General features: G+C 45.0%; 1 protein-coding gene across 1 annotated transcript in view; it reads right to left on the bottom strand.

Moving 5' to 3' along the window:
* The window catches only part of LRRC38 (leucine rich repeat containing 38), an 820,566-nt gene that overhangs the window by 402 nt on the left and 804,120 nt on the right, over window positions 1-16,044 (bottom strand). The window lies entirely within an intron of this gene.

Raw genomic sequence — 16,044 nt, 5'->3', positions numbered from 1 at the left:
GTTCACACATTTGGCAGCAGTGGAAGTGTGAGATCATTATTTCAGACGTTCTTTGTAGGACTGGGCTTGCTCTCTCACCTAATTTTAAAATCCATTCAGGTTTTCAGTATAACCACACCTAAAATGTATGTGAAACGTTTAAATACAATGCATTTCAACGGAGACTCTGTGGACATTTACGTGGTCATTCTGAAAACCTGACTGGACTTTACTATTCGGTGGATCAGGTGTACCCAGCCCTTATTAGTAGTGTATAACCTTGTCATGTGAGAGATATCCCAAAGATAAATGTGTTAGACATAAGACAAAATGTTCATCAATTGTTATAGAATTGGCCAGTTATGAGGACAGCAGAGAGAAGCAGCACATATGTTTATTTGCCAAACGACATGCAAACTATACACAATCATTGATTGAATTTCATTTTTTCGTAACTATCGCCCAGGGGCATTGCAAAATATGTTCACTAGTGTAGGGTAATAATACAATCCTGTATATTTTTGCAATAGACATGACTGTGTGCACAGAAAACATATCTACAATGTGAAAAAACAGAATGTAGTAGCCCATCTGGGAGGCAGACAGCAAGGGGGATAAAGTAGGCAATTTAAGTAGGCTTGCGACACAGGTTTCAACTAGGACAAATGCAGCTTTATTATGATTCTCAGAGGTAACTTAATTTACAGTATTTATTTATTTGTATTTAGCAATTTATATAGCGCAACCAACCCGAGGGCATCTAGGTAAGTATTGAGAAAAATCCACCTGCACATCCGCTCCTCTGCAGCTCCAGGTCAAAGTGACACGCGGGGAACATTCCCCCAGGTTCCACGCTCACATCATGACATCATTCTAGCATGCCAGGAAATGACATCACCCAGCCATTCCCACAAACAGCATCTACAGGATAATGGGACACATCTTCCTCCTCGGTACCTTGAACAATGCACAGATATGTGCAAGACTGTAGGACTTCCTGCTGAGAATGGGCAACAAAGATGAGGAGCGCATCCAGCACCATGGATCTCGGAATATCGCTTCACTCACATCCACTCTACACACTTTCATTCCCACACAAGGGGAAAACAGAGGCAAGGCAGGTAGGGAGAACAGCAGAATGCCCCCAGATAAAATGGCCATCTTTGGAAAGAGCACAAAACATTAACCCATCTGGTACTACCATACCATCAATGAAAACAAGCCCATTGCCACCCTCATGAGTAGAATGACATAAATTGTTACAAAGCCTTTGAGAAACAAAATAGTGTCCATAAACAGAACAGTGAGGCCTATACACAGGAATGGCACAGTAGACATAGCAAGGTTGTCAGTGACAAAGGCACTGTGCAAAAAGGAATACACATACAAGTGGCCCATCACACAAGGAAAAGTGTACACAGCAATGAGGATCATAACAATGGTGGGCCACACACACGGCATCAATGGAGATGCGTATACAGCATCACGTTCTCGTACTCAAACCATGGGGTGGAAATCCAAATACAATAAGTATAGTATCCACAAAAAGGAATCAGCAGGTGGTAATTGCACAAAGTATGCCATATCAGACATGTATTACCAACAGCCTGGCTGCCATAGACTAACAAAAATACTCTCACAACAAAGAAGGTACTGTGGCGTGTCGGAAGTAGGAGTCAGCTACAAGGAGGACATTTTACTTTGGTTTTTCATGAAATTATACCGGAAATGCCTATCTTTCCCTATTTCTGGAGGGATCACTCTACCTATCTAAATTAACTAAACGTGCTTGTCTACTGTAAAGAGGTCCAAAGTAATAGTCCTCAGTCCCAACCCTAAATCTCCTTGACCCTACCGCTATTAAGAATAACTCCAATACAGGCCACATATATGTCTCTCTTCTCCTGGTCGCTCTTCAGAGACGCTTCCTCTTTGTATGGGCGTCATATCTCTTTGCTTGGTTGATGTACCAATGTCTTTGTATTTAGAATATAGATTTTCCAAAATGATTTGGTCTACTAGTCTGTTAATATTGGCTTCATTAGTTCTTGTAGCTCTTCCCATATTCTTATGGCTTTTGTACTCTCCTTCTTAACCGTTTACAGTAGTGTTTCCTGGGATATCTACAGAGTCTCTGGTTTTCACTCAGCTTGTATCCTTGTGATCCAATCTTTTCACTATTTAGTTTGGCCTTGTTCAAATCATTAGTTCCCCTCTCTGGGATTCTTGATACTATATTGTGTCTCTTAAGGTGCTGTTCCCTTGACAGAATTGATTATTCAAATCTCCTTCTCTGGAGATTTCCTCCTTTTTCCCAGGGTATTTCTTTCCAATCTTTATCTACTTCCCAACCATCATTGTTTGTCATAATCTATATGGCGTTTTCACTTTTCCAGTGTTCATTCACTGTTCAACTTTCCAAGTTACGATTTCAAGAGTCCTTTCCCCTCACACTACTTTGCTTTGGCATCCTCCTGCCTCTCCCATTTTACCCGGTACCTTTTTCCTTGTCGGAGAACATTGTGGGGCTCAGCACGCCTTTGGGTACTCAGCTCCTCCCTTTCTTGGTTCCGTCTCTGCTTCGTTGTAGCGGGCCTTCCCTGTGCTCTACACACTCACTGGTACTTGGTTCCTCGGTGGCACTTCACGGTGCATGCAGCGGAAACTCTCTTGTTCCGGCACAGTCTCTCTCATCATAAGATTTACTTGTCCCAGTTATATGCACATCTCTATTTAAAGACCCATTTCCTTTTTCTCTGTATTGCTGTTTTCTTTCCAGATTGTCAATAGTCCAACATAAGGATGACATCTTAGTCTTTAAAGCAGGCAGACCCCTATAAGCATAAAGGGTATTGAGCTTATGGAGTTCATCATCTGAAAGTGAATCATTGTCCCCTAAGGGAGGTCACACCCTTTGAGGGCCCACTTGTCCATACCCCTAGAGAGGGTTTTGCAGAGCGGGCCCACCTTCCCAGTCTCAAAGGGGGTGGCTCTGCTTTGGCAAGAAGGGGCAAAAACCCTTGATTCATCACAGTATCCACTGAAAAACAGTGAATTGGACTATAGAGATGCTGCACACTCAGCACGGCATGCATAACTAACACACAATGAATGCATTGTCAGACAGGTGGATACAAGTCCAATGATCACAGATTATTAGAACCTCACACCACAGAAATGCTATCCATAAGGAGTAGTGTAGTCTACCACAAGCAAGTATATTCCATCACAATAGGGATGCTTACCACAGAAAACAGACAGGTGGACACAACCGAAGAATATATGATAGGGCGAACCCCAACAACAACACAGAGATACAGAGAGAGAGAGAGAGAGTCGGCCTCATTATGAGTGTGCCAGTCCAGAAACAACAGTGCTGGTAAGCCTACCAGTACCGTTGTTTCCGAACCAGCACACTGCGACTCTGCGGGCGTGTGCCATCCAGCCCGTCAGGGTCAGACTTGCCGGGTGGAACGGCACCTGCCCGCAGAGTTTCACAGAAGCACCGGCACCGTTACTAACAATGCCAGTGTTTCTGTGTTCCCCATTCCCATTGGGTCCTATGGGACTCAATGGAAATGGGGAATTACAAAATTACCAGCGCCTGACTTCCCGGCCGCCGAACTGGGAATAGCCCAGAGGCACTGGGAAGTCAGGAGCTGGTAATTCATTACCGGTCCGGCAGCAAGCTGCCGGTTTTACCGGCATGGTTACCACCAGACCCGTAATGAGGCCCAGTGTGAGAGAGAGTGTTTGTGTGCGTGTGTGTGTGTGCACCTGCCCTTAGCCTACAACAGATGACAACTGCATATCCTAAAACAGGGATCTGCAACCTTTGTCTCACCAGATGTTTTAGACTACAACTACCATCAGCCACAGCCATTATAGTCAATGGTGAGGAATCATGGTCGTGATAGTCCAAAACACCTGGAGAGCCACTGGTTGCAGACCTTTGTCCTAAACCATTACATAGAAAAGTAAAAGGTTCTGCAACCAACAAGAACAGCTGTAAATGGTTAAAATATATGCAGAGAAATGACTTGAGATAAGTGATTAGCAGTCGTGGTCTAGAAAATGCCCTAGAAAAGGCATACTTTCAATGCTGTATGGTAATGCAATGGAAAGGTGGACTTCATAAACACAGGTGATTCCCATCCCCTCGACATACAGTTCTTGTTTGTTTCATGACCAAGGCATGGTTAGTTCATTTGATGGCTGTTGTGGGTGACTGTGATTATGGTAGGCACCTTCTTCACATATCATATCCAAGACAAAACACATGTCGCAAAGGAAGGGGAATCATAAACATAAAACACCTACATTATGCAGCACAGTGATTGTGACGAATTGCATTCTGCTCTGCAAGAGTACAAGGATGAGTAGCAGGAAAATGGCCCACTCAACCCTCACACTTCTACAAACCAGAAAACAGCACAATCATAAAGGTAAAACAGAGACAGTTAAGAGATATACCACCTTCGGCTTTTGTGGTAACATGGGCTTAAGAGGGGTGTAAATGTGAACCAGTAGTGACCCAAACAACACAGTATCATAGCCCAAAATAAAGGCAATGTCCAATCAAGGTTCTATACAAATATATATATTTGAATTAAACAACCTTTCTGCGATAGAATTAATAGAAAATACTGTACAAAAACCCACCCCAATGGAAGAAAAGAGCAGATGCAATAGGCTGGAGAAAGTTGCACTCTGAGCATAGTTCCCTGGGTGGTAGGTAAACCACTTGCCACACAAAGGATATATCTTGGATGAAACAAGGAGCAATCGTGACCTAACCAGCCTCTAGGGTCCAAGTGGACAGAGGGGGCAGTTCAGAGTCAACAGTACTTGGATTCGGTTCTTGATGGGCTGATGTTGAACGAAGATGCGAGTGGGTCAAGCTCAGTTTGTGCATGTTGGATTGGGTGAGCCCAAACAGCAAGGGGGTGTCAAGTAGGGACGAAGGTGGTCATCCCCTGGCGAGTCCAAGTGCAGATCTCAAGGATGCAGGTTGGGGTGGTCACGGGATTGCTTCACAGTTGGCCAGGTTCCTTTGGGCTTTAGCTGCCAAGGGGTCGATGAGTGATGCTCCAGTGGTTCGCGTTTCGTGGGAGACAGTCGTCGAAGTGGTGGTCTTGGGTGTATCGAATTGCAGGTCGATGAGTTGGAAGTTCAAGGGCTAGCTGGGTTGTAACCCCTGGTCAGTGTAGGTATGTGACTCACCAGTGATTCAGTTCAGGTCCAGGCATCAAGCAGTCACTCCGGGCCTAGCAGGTGATGAGTTGTAGCTATAACATAATGCAGTGTTGAGCAGGTTTAAAGTGCAAGTAAGTTCGAAGTGGTGAAGGAGCGCAGCAACTAGCATGGTGACTTCTTTATCGCTCCAAGTACAGTGAACACAGAGTGACCAGTTTGGTGTGGTAGAACAGGGATCTTTGGAGGGTCTGGACCTACAGTTGCTGTAAGGCCCACTCCAGGCCACTCTAGGACAGGATGGTTCCATTCAAGGTCTACCCTCCCAGCTCCCAGAGATTCTGGTGCAGAGTGGTAGGTCCTAGTCAATGGCAGAGGTCATTCCCGATGTATCCTGGAAGTGGGTAGGAGACAGATCTTCCTTCTGTCTTGGATGATTCCTTCTTCACCTCTGGCTTAGGGCTTTGGAGAGGGCAATGTTCCCAAAGAAGTCCAGTAAGTTCATCAGAGCGAATCTGGTGATGGAGTTATTTTAAAGGCAAATGTCCCCAGGTGATTGGACTAAAGCTAGCCTTCTTTAGTGTTCCAATCCCTGCTCTTGAACTGAGTGGACATTGCCCTTCTGATGTCACACTCAAAGTCCTTTGCTCCAGAGGAATTCATGGGAACAGGAAAGAGAGAGAGACACAGCGAGAACCAAAATGGTGGAAGTCTCCTTACATTGACCAAACCCCTCCTGTCTATCATAATCCCATCCCATTCTCTTCTCACTAAGAACAAATGCCAGGGCTCAGGACAGCTGCCTGCTGAGCGGCTGTCTCAGACAGAAGGTGTTATCTGCCCTCACAAAGAGATCAAAGAGGAGGCCCAGACCTCCAGGTACCTATCCTGCCATTTGGATGAATCCAGCTGGCTGACCAGAATACACATCCCCTTCCACAGCAGAGCTGAATCATAGGAGCTGACACATGTATGATATCAATTGGGATGTGGTTGTCATAATCATAAGTAGGACCATGCACTATGTCTAAACCGACACTTCTGCAAGATGGCCGCCAGCCAATCGAGTCTTCCCAACTACCTCCTTAGCTTCATCATCAGTTTAATGACCAGGCCTCTTATGGTTATATGAATAACCATTAGCCTCAATGGCCACACAGCGTCAGCTAAGTGTTATGGGTGCCACAGCCCGCATAGTAATCATTAGTCGAGCATGTATGGTGCTGCTGCGACACATTGATGCAGCAACCATGCTGATCACAGCATGCGTGTCCTAAAACGTTTACTCTGTGCAGTCACTTTCAGAAGTGATTGCTTCTTAAATCTTCATTCCAGTCACTTTTTGTATCCTAATTCATTTGTAAGCATGAATTTGTTGGCAAGGACAGCCATTATTTTTATAATTTTGGTTTGCCTTCAGGTACCCTGATTTGAAGCATTCCACGCCGCATTGGTAACTTCATTTATTGGAGTTTACCCACATCTACACTGTGTTATAGGAAGACTGCAGTGGTGTTAAGCAGTTTTTCATTAAACAACTTCCCTTGTACTCTGCTATGATCCTGTTTTTAATTGATAAACTATTTCTTGTTTTTAGATTCACGTGCTTGGTATTGTGGGTATGATTCCACTATTTTTCAGGTAATATATTGGTTTGAATGGGTTTGCTTTTGGCACTCAAACGGCATTGCTCACTTTCATGGGGTTCAGAGGTCGTCTTGTGTGAAGGACTTCTGCTGTCCTGTTTGCACCCACTTGAGGGGTTACCATCACACTGTTTAACCATTCGTCTTCAGGGACTGTTCTAGTGAACTGACATTTTCCTTGGTGTTAATTGGAAGCACACTATTCAGTGTTTGCTTCATTTCATTGGTCAGTATATGAAACAATTTTGATTGGGGGTAGAGAGTTTGCCATTTATTTTTGTGATTTCAATTGTGTTTAGAAATAATCCCCTAATTAAGACATAACATATCATTTATATATGTGAAAACCAGTTGGATGTTTTAGAAGATCATTATTCTGGCCAAAAGATGGAAATATGAAAAGTTGAAGCCATCCTCCATGATTTCGGCCATTTAAGCTTGTTGTATAACTTTCCAGTGTTTGAGAACATTGTAATTGAATTGTTTGGTAGTCTGTTTATTTGGGATGTTTGTTTTACTGTCTTTTGTGTTGGTTTGAATTTTATTAGACCCCTTTATATTCATTTTTGCTGTCTGCTTTCCATGTATGTTGTTCATTTATATGTGAATTTATTTTCATACATTGATTAATTAAAATAATGTGTTTTTCTAAACGATTTTCTTGGATCGTTTTTTGAAAATATACAATGCCTAAACTCAAGCATAACTTTATTTTAGAGATTATCCTGCCACCATCATGGGTTACTTATGGTCACTGTAGTTTTGGTACATGGGTGCAGCCCTTCTGTCACTGCCGCTGTCAACTAGTCACCTGTGACCTTTGAACCTGCGTGGTGCCACGGGTAGAGCAGGTGCTGTGAATCAGGATACTTAGGCAACAGAGCTCAGCTACATAATAATATGCTTTTGGCATGAAGCTCATGACAGAGGAATCTGATCAGCAGAATACCCTTTCAGTGATGGAAGTACCTGCATCATTTTATTATTCAATACATTTTTTTAAGGCAGGGCTTTGCGCCCTTCCTCACAGTGGTACATTCCAAAATAGCCTAGAGGGATGGGGTGGGGTCTTTCACTCCAAAAACAAAAGGAAGCATCAAATCCATTAGGTACTGGAGACCAAGAGAAGGCAGCACCCACTGACAGTTATGGTCCGCTACAGTCCTTTTCATCTTGTCACTCCGTGCTGTGTGATGCAGTGTATAGGCCACACATTAGACCTGGGATAATTCCAAAATCATGTTAGGCTTGTAATAAACAATGTACTTACCTCAGATGTGCGAGCTGGCTTTGACTTTCAAATTTCTACATCAGGCTGAGTGGACGTTCCACACCTGGACTGCATAAATCATAGATGTCTTTAATCATCATCAAGCAGAGGGGGGCGTGGCTAGTGAGCGTACAACGAGGACGTGACTCCTCAGTGCTCCCGAGCCCTCCAGCTGAATCCTGCATAGATCCTGCAAAATTCAGCTGCTACACACATGAAAAGGACACCCACGAGCAGCGGAACCCTATTGTAACCGTTCACTGCAATGGGGGTCTGAACCGGCATGCAGATTGTGAGGTATGAGCAATGGAAAGAAGAGGCACCGACAACCAGGTCCAACCAAGATGACCGATGCGACTGAGAGGCAGAGAAATACGGTGTAAAAAGACTGGGTCTGCATCACAGCAATTACTCTATAGTGTAGACTGTCAGTTCTGCGCTGCCGCAGAGATGAGAGGAGGAACAGCTGCCACGCACTAATAATATCTCTGTGTGTAGGGATCTGGAAGCGAGGAGATGTGAAACACCCCCTCATTCCATAGCAGGTTTGACGCGGCACTGGTCTGAGACGTCGGCCAGAGCCGTTTCCAACATATATGCCAACTGGGAGGTAAGGAGCGGCTTGTTTGAGCCTTATCCAACACGCTGCTGTCGGTGGCAATGGAGCGCGGAATCCTTCTGCTTTGGATCCTGGAACGAGCGGCGACACCACAACTGCCCTAACCACCGGCGAAATGTATCCCGTGAGCCAGTGACGAGAACAGGGCATACGAACAGAACTACACTGTCTAAAACTGCGCACCAGCGCGTGGTTTGGATCAGCAGCGGTACGTGCGGGCCAAGAGGCGGAGGCGTGCCAGGGGAGCTGGAATAAAAACACGAGACACCTCCCCGGGCCCCCCCACTGAAACCCAGAAAGACGAAAAAGGTACTATAAGAACGCAGACATGATTATAACGCTGTTGGCCCTGGAAGACAAAAGACACTGTCACGAACAACCAGAAAGTGCCTCCAGAAATAAAACCTACCAATGAAGCTGCTATGCGTGGTGAGAGGTTGTACTGAGATCTAAAGGGAAGCTGCCTATGAGGAGGAGACACTTGGCACATAACAGCTTTTATCAATACATTGGCGCTGATTTGCAATGTATTGCTTGGGAGACCACAGTGTAATGGAGTGCTAGGACTCTATTGCATAGCAGGTGTGACATTCATCCAGCAGAAGTTACTCTGAGGCACCGCAACACTGAGCACCAAGTGCTGACCGCCTAATTGGGGATACCGGTAAGTCCCTGAACACCAATGAGCACAATGATCTGTCCATAAATAAACTACAGAGGTTTGCAAAACCCAGCATATTTTGAACCCCCTTGAATGAATTTGGGGTTGGCCAGTTCAGGATAGCGTTTACTTTGTGTACATTCATTTGGATTCCATTTGGGCTGAGAATAAAGCCCAGGAACTCCACCTCGGAGACGTGGAATGAGCACTTTTCGAGCTTGGCGTAGAGCTGGTGTTGACAGAGTTTCTCCAATACGGATCGGACGTGTTTAACATGGTCCTGCTTTGATGTGAAATATACTAGAATATCATCGATGTACACTAGAGCACAGACATCAATCAATTCCCGTAGGACTTCGTTCATGAAGTATTGAAATGCTGCAGGCGCGTTGCAAAAGCCAAAGGGCATTACTTGATATTCGTACAAGCCGTATTTGGTGTGAAAAGCAGTTTTCCATTCGTCCCCCTGTTTTATGCGAACAAGGTGATATGCCCCCTCAGGTGTAGTTTTGTGTAGATTTGGGCATCTTTGACTAGATCAAGCAATTCAGGGATCAGTGGCAGGGGGTAGCGTTTATTTACGTAAATCTGGTTCTGTGCGCGATGCACGTTCTCAAGTCTGGGCTGGCATCTTGGAGGGCTGGGGACATGAGGGGCAGGAATCATGACACATGGTTACAGAAGCGGGATAAAGGGCATCATCATATGATCAGGAACATAAAGACTTCAGATGCAGAATTGGTGTCCACTGACCAGGGCATCACAGATAGCTTTGCGTCCTATTATGAGGAGCTATGTAGCGCCCCCGACAATCCCATAGACACCACAGTATTAGACAAGGTCACTCCTCCCTCATTAGATATTAACCAAAAAACCCTGCTCGAAGCGGACATTATGGAAGACGAACTAACAGCTGTTATTTCGCAGCTTCAAACTGGGAAGACCCCGGGACCAAATGGCCTCCCGATGGAAGTATGGAAAAAAATAGAAGGAGACAGCATAACCCCACACCTGCTTTGTATGTTTACACACTCGAAGGGACAAAGGATTATCCCATTAGATTTGTGAAAAGCCAGCATAATAGTAATACTGAAGGAGGGTAAACCACCAGATCAATGAGGTTCCTATAGACCAATTTCTCTGATAAACTGCAAAATGAAAATTCTAGCCAAAATACTTGCAAATAGACTGCAAGGTGTAATCACGACCCTGATCCATCCGGACCAGTGTGGCTTTATGCCCAAAAGGTCCACACGGATGAAGATCTGTAGGCTCCATTTAGCGCTTGAAAAAGCACCAACTCTGCAAGAATCTCTAGCATTGCTGGCAATTGATTTCGAAAAGGCTTTCGACTCAGTATATTGGAAGATGCTGTGGGTAATAATGCAGAAAATAGGATTTGGAGAACAATTTATAGGCTGGGTTCAGCTTCTCTATAACTCCCCAGAGGCAGAGGTGAGAGTGAACGGATGGCCCTCATGAAGCATCAATCTTGGAAAAGGTAGTAGACAAGGCTGCCCCTGATCAGCCATGTTGTTTGATAATTGAACCCCTGGCAATAATGTTGAGAAACACGCAGACATGGTCTGGCTTCCACTGGGCCCACGACTGGGAGGACAGAGTCTCCCTATACGCTGATGACCTACTGATCTATCTAAGTAACCCAGCTATCTCCTGTACTGTAGTCACACAGATACTGATGAAGTTTGAAACGTTCAGTGGCTTGAAGGTAAATTGGGGTAAGTCAATACTGTTCCCAGTCAAAGGGATAGACTGTATACCTCCTGAGGGCTCCCCATATCGAGTAGGACTAGAAGGATTCCGTTATTTAGGTATCCAAATTATAGCTAAACTCGAAGACTATCTGACCAGAAACCTATACCCGATCATAAATAGGTTTGCGGAAGATGTGTGCCACTGGTTTGCACTGCCACGGACCTTATTAGCAAGGGCAGCGCTCTACAAGATGTTAGCTCTCCCTCGTTCTTTATACATCTTACAAAATGCACCATTACACATTCCCACAGCTGAATTCCATAAAATCGATAGGCGCTGCGAAAGCTACTTTGGGGAGGTGGACAGCCAAGAATAGCTCTGCGCACCCTTCAACGCTCAGTGTGGGAAGGACGGGTCGGACTTCCACATCTACAAGCATACTATTGGGCGAGTCAGATGGAAGTCATAAACAATATGTTACATGGAAATATAGAATTGCCACACGTCCGAGCAGAAAAGGCTGCGAGGCATGGCACATCCCCACTTGAAAACCTATACCAAGTCATACGCCAACCACCTCCTCGCACAATAGCAACCCACACAACACAGATCTGGTTGGAATCACACAAACACATAGGATCGGGCAACACAATTACTCTGATACAACCACTATGGAAAAATACATTTCTTCCTCAGCTCCATAAACTCCCGAGATGCCTAACTGGGAATCGGCTGGTATATCAAAAGCCAGTGCTGTGATAGAAGAAGGCAGGCTTTTGCCCATTGCAGACCTGTCAACCCGTTTTGACCTCCCAGCGACTGAGCAGTATCATTTCACACAGTTGTCCCACGCAATCCGAACTCATATGCCAGACCTCTCTAATCTACCTGAATGTACGCCTATAGAGAGGAACATTGTCTTAGATAGTGTGAACGTTAAAACCACATCAGTCATGTATACTGCAATCTCCTCTTTTGCTACGACAGAACTTTGTAGCTTGAAATCCAATTGGGAGAAAGATGTCGGTCCATTGCTACCTGAAGACTGGATCACAACTTTAACGTACCCCCGGGAAACTGCAATATCAGCTAGAATAAGACTCATACAACTAAAAGTGCTGCTCAGGGTATATTATCCACGAGTAACACTCTATCGCTGGGGCAGAATCACAGATGCCAAATGCCTGCACTGTCAACAAGAGGAGGGCACCTTCTTCCACATTCTGTGGGAATGCCCACAAATCCAACCTTTCTGGCAGAAATGCTGCGATAGATTTTTGGCAGTTATGGCCCGTTCCATCCCTAAAGAGCCTAAGTTGATAATATTAGGGATTGAAGAGGAAGGGGAGATGACTTGCTTTGAAAAATGTTGCTCTCAACGACTACCGGCTTGGCAAAGAGAAATATTGCACAGTTATGGGGCTCAGGCGTTATCCCGCAATATGACCAATGGGTAGCAGACGTGGATGCATGTATTGCAATGGAGCACAGAGTATACAGAGCTAGAGGCTGCCCCGGGAAGGCCCACAAAATCTGGCAAAAATGGGAATAGACCTCATGATAAGCGGACTGTGTCCTGATGGACAATGTCGTGAATGAATACGTTGTGAACTGTACTAGTGGTGTAAAGACTCATGAACTGCTGAGTAGCTGAACCCAAAGTCATGTAGCAATTTGTAATGACTCGTGCTGCATGTATGTGTAGTTGTTTTATTGTTTTTTGTTGTTTTCAACTAATCAAAAAAATAATAAAATGTGTTATAAAAATAAAAGAAATTATCATCACGCAGCAGTGACTCCCCAATTGCAACATGAGCAAGTCCATGAATGATGTGGACAGAGCTACAGCTGTTGAATTGAACAGCATAATTAAAACTTAAAAAGAATGATTTTTGTCATTCTTTGCTGACTCTCCCGTAGAGTTCCTTATTGTGTGCCAGTCACTCTGAATTGGGAACAGACTAGGTTCAGGGATTGTGTACCATAGGCCCTACTCTGCAGTGGATGGCAACTATAGAGGAATCCAAAAGCCACATTATCCAGAAATATCATAACAAACATATTGACACATTCTCAAGCTGGTAAAATGAAGTGGAGGCTCCCTGGGACTTTGGTGGTGGTCTGGCATTCCCAGTGGCTGCCCTGGGAGTGGTGGAGGCCATGGCTCCAAGGTCCTGGATTCCATCTTTGGACTCTTGGATTTCATTTTCTTGCTGGTAAAGACGTCCATCTGGAACTATTCATGGCCCCATTTGGTGCTAATGTTACTGGTGAACGTTATGCTGAAAGTGGCATGGAACTATTCTGATCTATTTTTAGATTGGACCCGTCTCCTTGAACGCTTCCTGGTCGGGCCAGATGAGTTTTTGTCTTGCCGCTCCTCGTTTTGTTGCTCGACTTTCATCTTTCTGATGTCTGGTTTCCCTAATTTGTTTCTGTCTTTGTGGTCATTCATATTTTCTCATGTTCCTCTTCTGTTGTATTCAGTTGCCTACTGGTTACCATATTGCTCACTGAACCAATTCTTTATTTTGTTGAGCATCTTTGCTGAAGGAGCTGTAGAAATAGATAAACAAACAAACACATCTTAAGAGATGCCTCGCCTCAGAAAATGCGAGTCACTGGTTAAAATTCCCTAAAATTATAGAAATAGTCAGACAAGGGATAACGCATTGTTAATGGAGAAGTTGTCGATTAGGGCTCCAGAAATCATCAAACAGAGCCCATCCATTAAAGGCATGGTCTAGTAAAAATTTTTATTGTCCCAACGGGTCGGCCATGTTTTTTTAAGCCTAAGTGGCTCGATTTTAGAAAACTTTCCTATGGACCTTACCTGAGTTTTCGTCCATTAAACGCACGCGAAAACAAGCACCAGGGAGCCGCCATTTTCTGATAATCCTATATTTTCCCCGATCGCCCTGGCGGACCTGCTTTTGCGGCACTAAATCAATTCCCCCGCCCCTGAGCCTGTCATCAGCAGACTCGTACCGCCCATTTCCCAACGCCAAAGCACGTCTTGTGTCAACATTCGCTGCGCTTCAGCTAATGACGTGTCACCATGGAAATGGCAGGACGCCTCTCTCCTCAATAAGTATAAACAGACCGTTTCACAACAAACAGCAGAAGATTTTCGATTCCATTCCTCTCTCTGTGTTACTTTGAGTATTCTGTGACTCGTTTCAGTGCTCTGGTCAGCTACCTTCGCTGCTTGTAGCCCGTGTGAACAGATATCAGTACCACCGCTATAAATTATTTTAGTTTGTTTAACACACAATGGCTACAATAATGCCCTACATGTACGAGACCGAGTATACCGAGGAGGAACTACTGGAAAGGGAAGCACGCAAAAACGATGGGGATTCGGACGACAGTTGGCAGGACAAATCAACAGATGAAGAGCCTGGGCCTAGTCGAATGGATGGCGTCTCCACCTGGTGCACATGCAATCGGTGCGAGCTAATGCCAACTGAGGACGAGAACTGTTGCTGCCGAGAAAACTCGGGATGCCTGGCCTACATTTCGGAAGGCGAGCCACGACCGCAATACATCACCGAGCTGCCAGACTTCAGGGCAGCCTGCCTCACACGGGCCGTGTTGAGAATAATGATGGTGCTTATGCACGAACTTCGAGCAACTGTTCGTCCTCGTAATCCGAGTAACGAGTAAGTATACTCTGCTTGTCATGCCACTCCTATTTCATGTTCTTCTACTATATCCAAAATTACATCTACATATCATTGTAACGCATGTAAGTCATTCAACTGTGTGCATTGTCTAGATAGCATTTGTCCGTGTAAAATGCCATTAGTTACAAGAATTGTCATTGACAACAAACGTTTATTAAACTTATCTGGGTCATTTAAAAACAGTTTGTTTCATTCCTTTTCACAGGTGGTACAGGCTGGTGGCCTATCGTTCCTTTACATGGTGGCTTCACGGGAGGCTTGGACACCGCGTTCGAAGAGTGATACCCGCCTGTGCCGTTCGTGCCATAAGAGAAACGTTCCCGAGTGACAGCGGTCAATACAGGGTATTTTCTCTCGCTGTGCTGCAACCTGAACTGTACAATGTGTAAAGTTTTGTATTTTTGTTTCATGAAAATGAGATACAAAATAAAACACCACATATATTTTAACAACGTTTGTCTCGATTTTTTTAAATGAATCAAGTGTGTCTCCATTCAAGGATGGACGTCAGACATCTGTGCTCCGAATGGGTGAAGGTCTGTTTGCTATGAAGCAGGGTGGTCACTATCTAAGCTAACATAACATATTCTCGATAATGCATGCACTAAATAACACTTGTTCAAAGTCTTTCAGTAGGTTATGTCTCTATAAAAGTCACACATATATCTATACTAACAATTACCATTGGATTATACAGGCCTTAGGGTCTTGGCCACTATAATACACCGGTTGAAGTGTGGGTCTGTGCTCACAAGAATCTCCGGTATGTGGCATTTGTTATTGATAAGCAAAGATATACTATCATTGATATAAAGGCGATCTACTGTATATTGATATAAAGGCGGTTCGCGCCGGTGGATGCGCGCTGGCATGGGGGGCTGTGACAGGCACAAAACGGCCAAGGTGCCAAACTACATGTACACTTCAAAAGGTGTCCCACGCCAAGGGGCCATCGGTCACATGGCCTCCTCAGACCCCGTGTCTCCAGGCAGGCCTCCCCTGAGGAAGGCCGCCCCCCTGCAATCCACATAAGTGTGTCTCCATTCAGCAGTCTTCCTGTGCCTTATCTGCACGCCCCAAGGCCATCCATCCCACCCCCCTCTATCAAAGGTGGTTCACACCCGGGGATGAGCGCTGGCATGGGGGGCTGTCCGGGGCGCGAAAGGCCAAGGTGCCAAACTACATGTACACTTCAAAAGGTGTCCCACGCCAAGGGGCCATCGGTCACATGGCCTCCTCAGACCCTGTGTCTCCAGGCAGGCCTCCCCTGAGGC

Source organism: Ambystoma mexicanum, chromosome 8 (assembly GCF_040938575.1).
Source record: "Ambystoma mexicanum isolate Mex_15411 chromosome 8, UKY_AmexF1_1, whole genome shotgun sequence".
Classification (NCBI taxonomy): domain Eukaryota; kingdom Metazoa; phylum Chordata; class Amphibia; order Caudata; family Ambystomatidae; genus Ambystoma; species Ambystoma mexicanum.
This window is presented reverse-complemented; position numbering and strand designations above follow the sequence as displayed.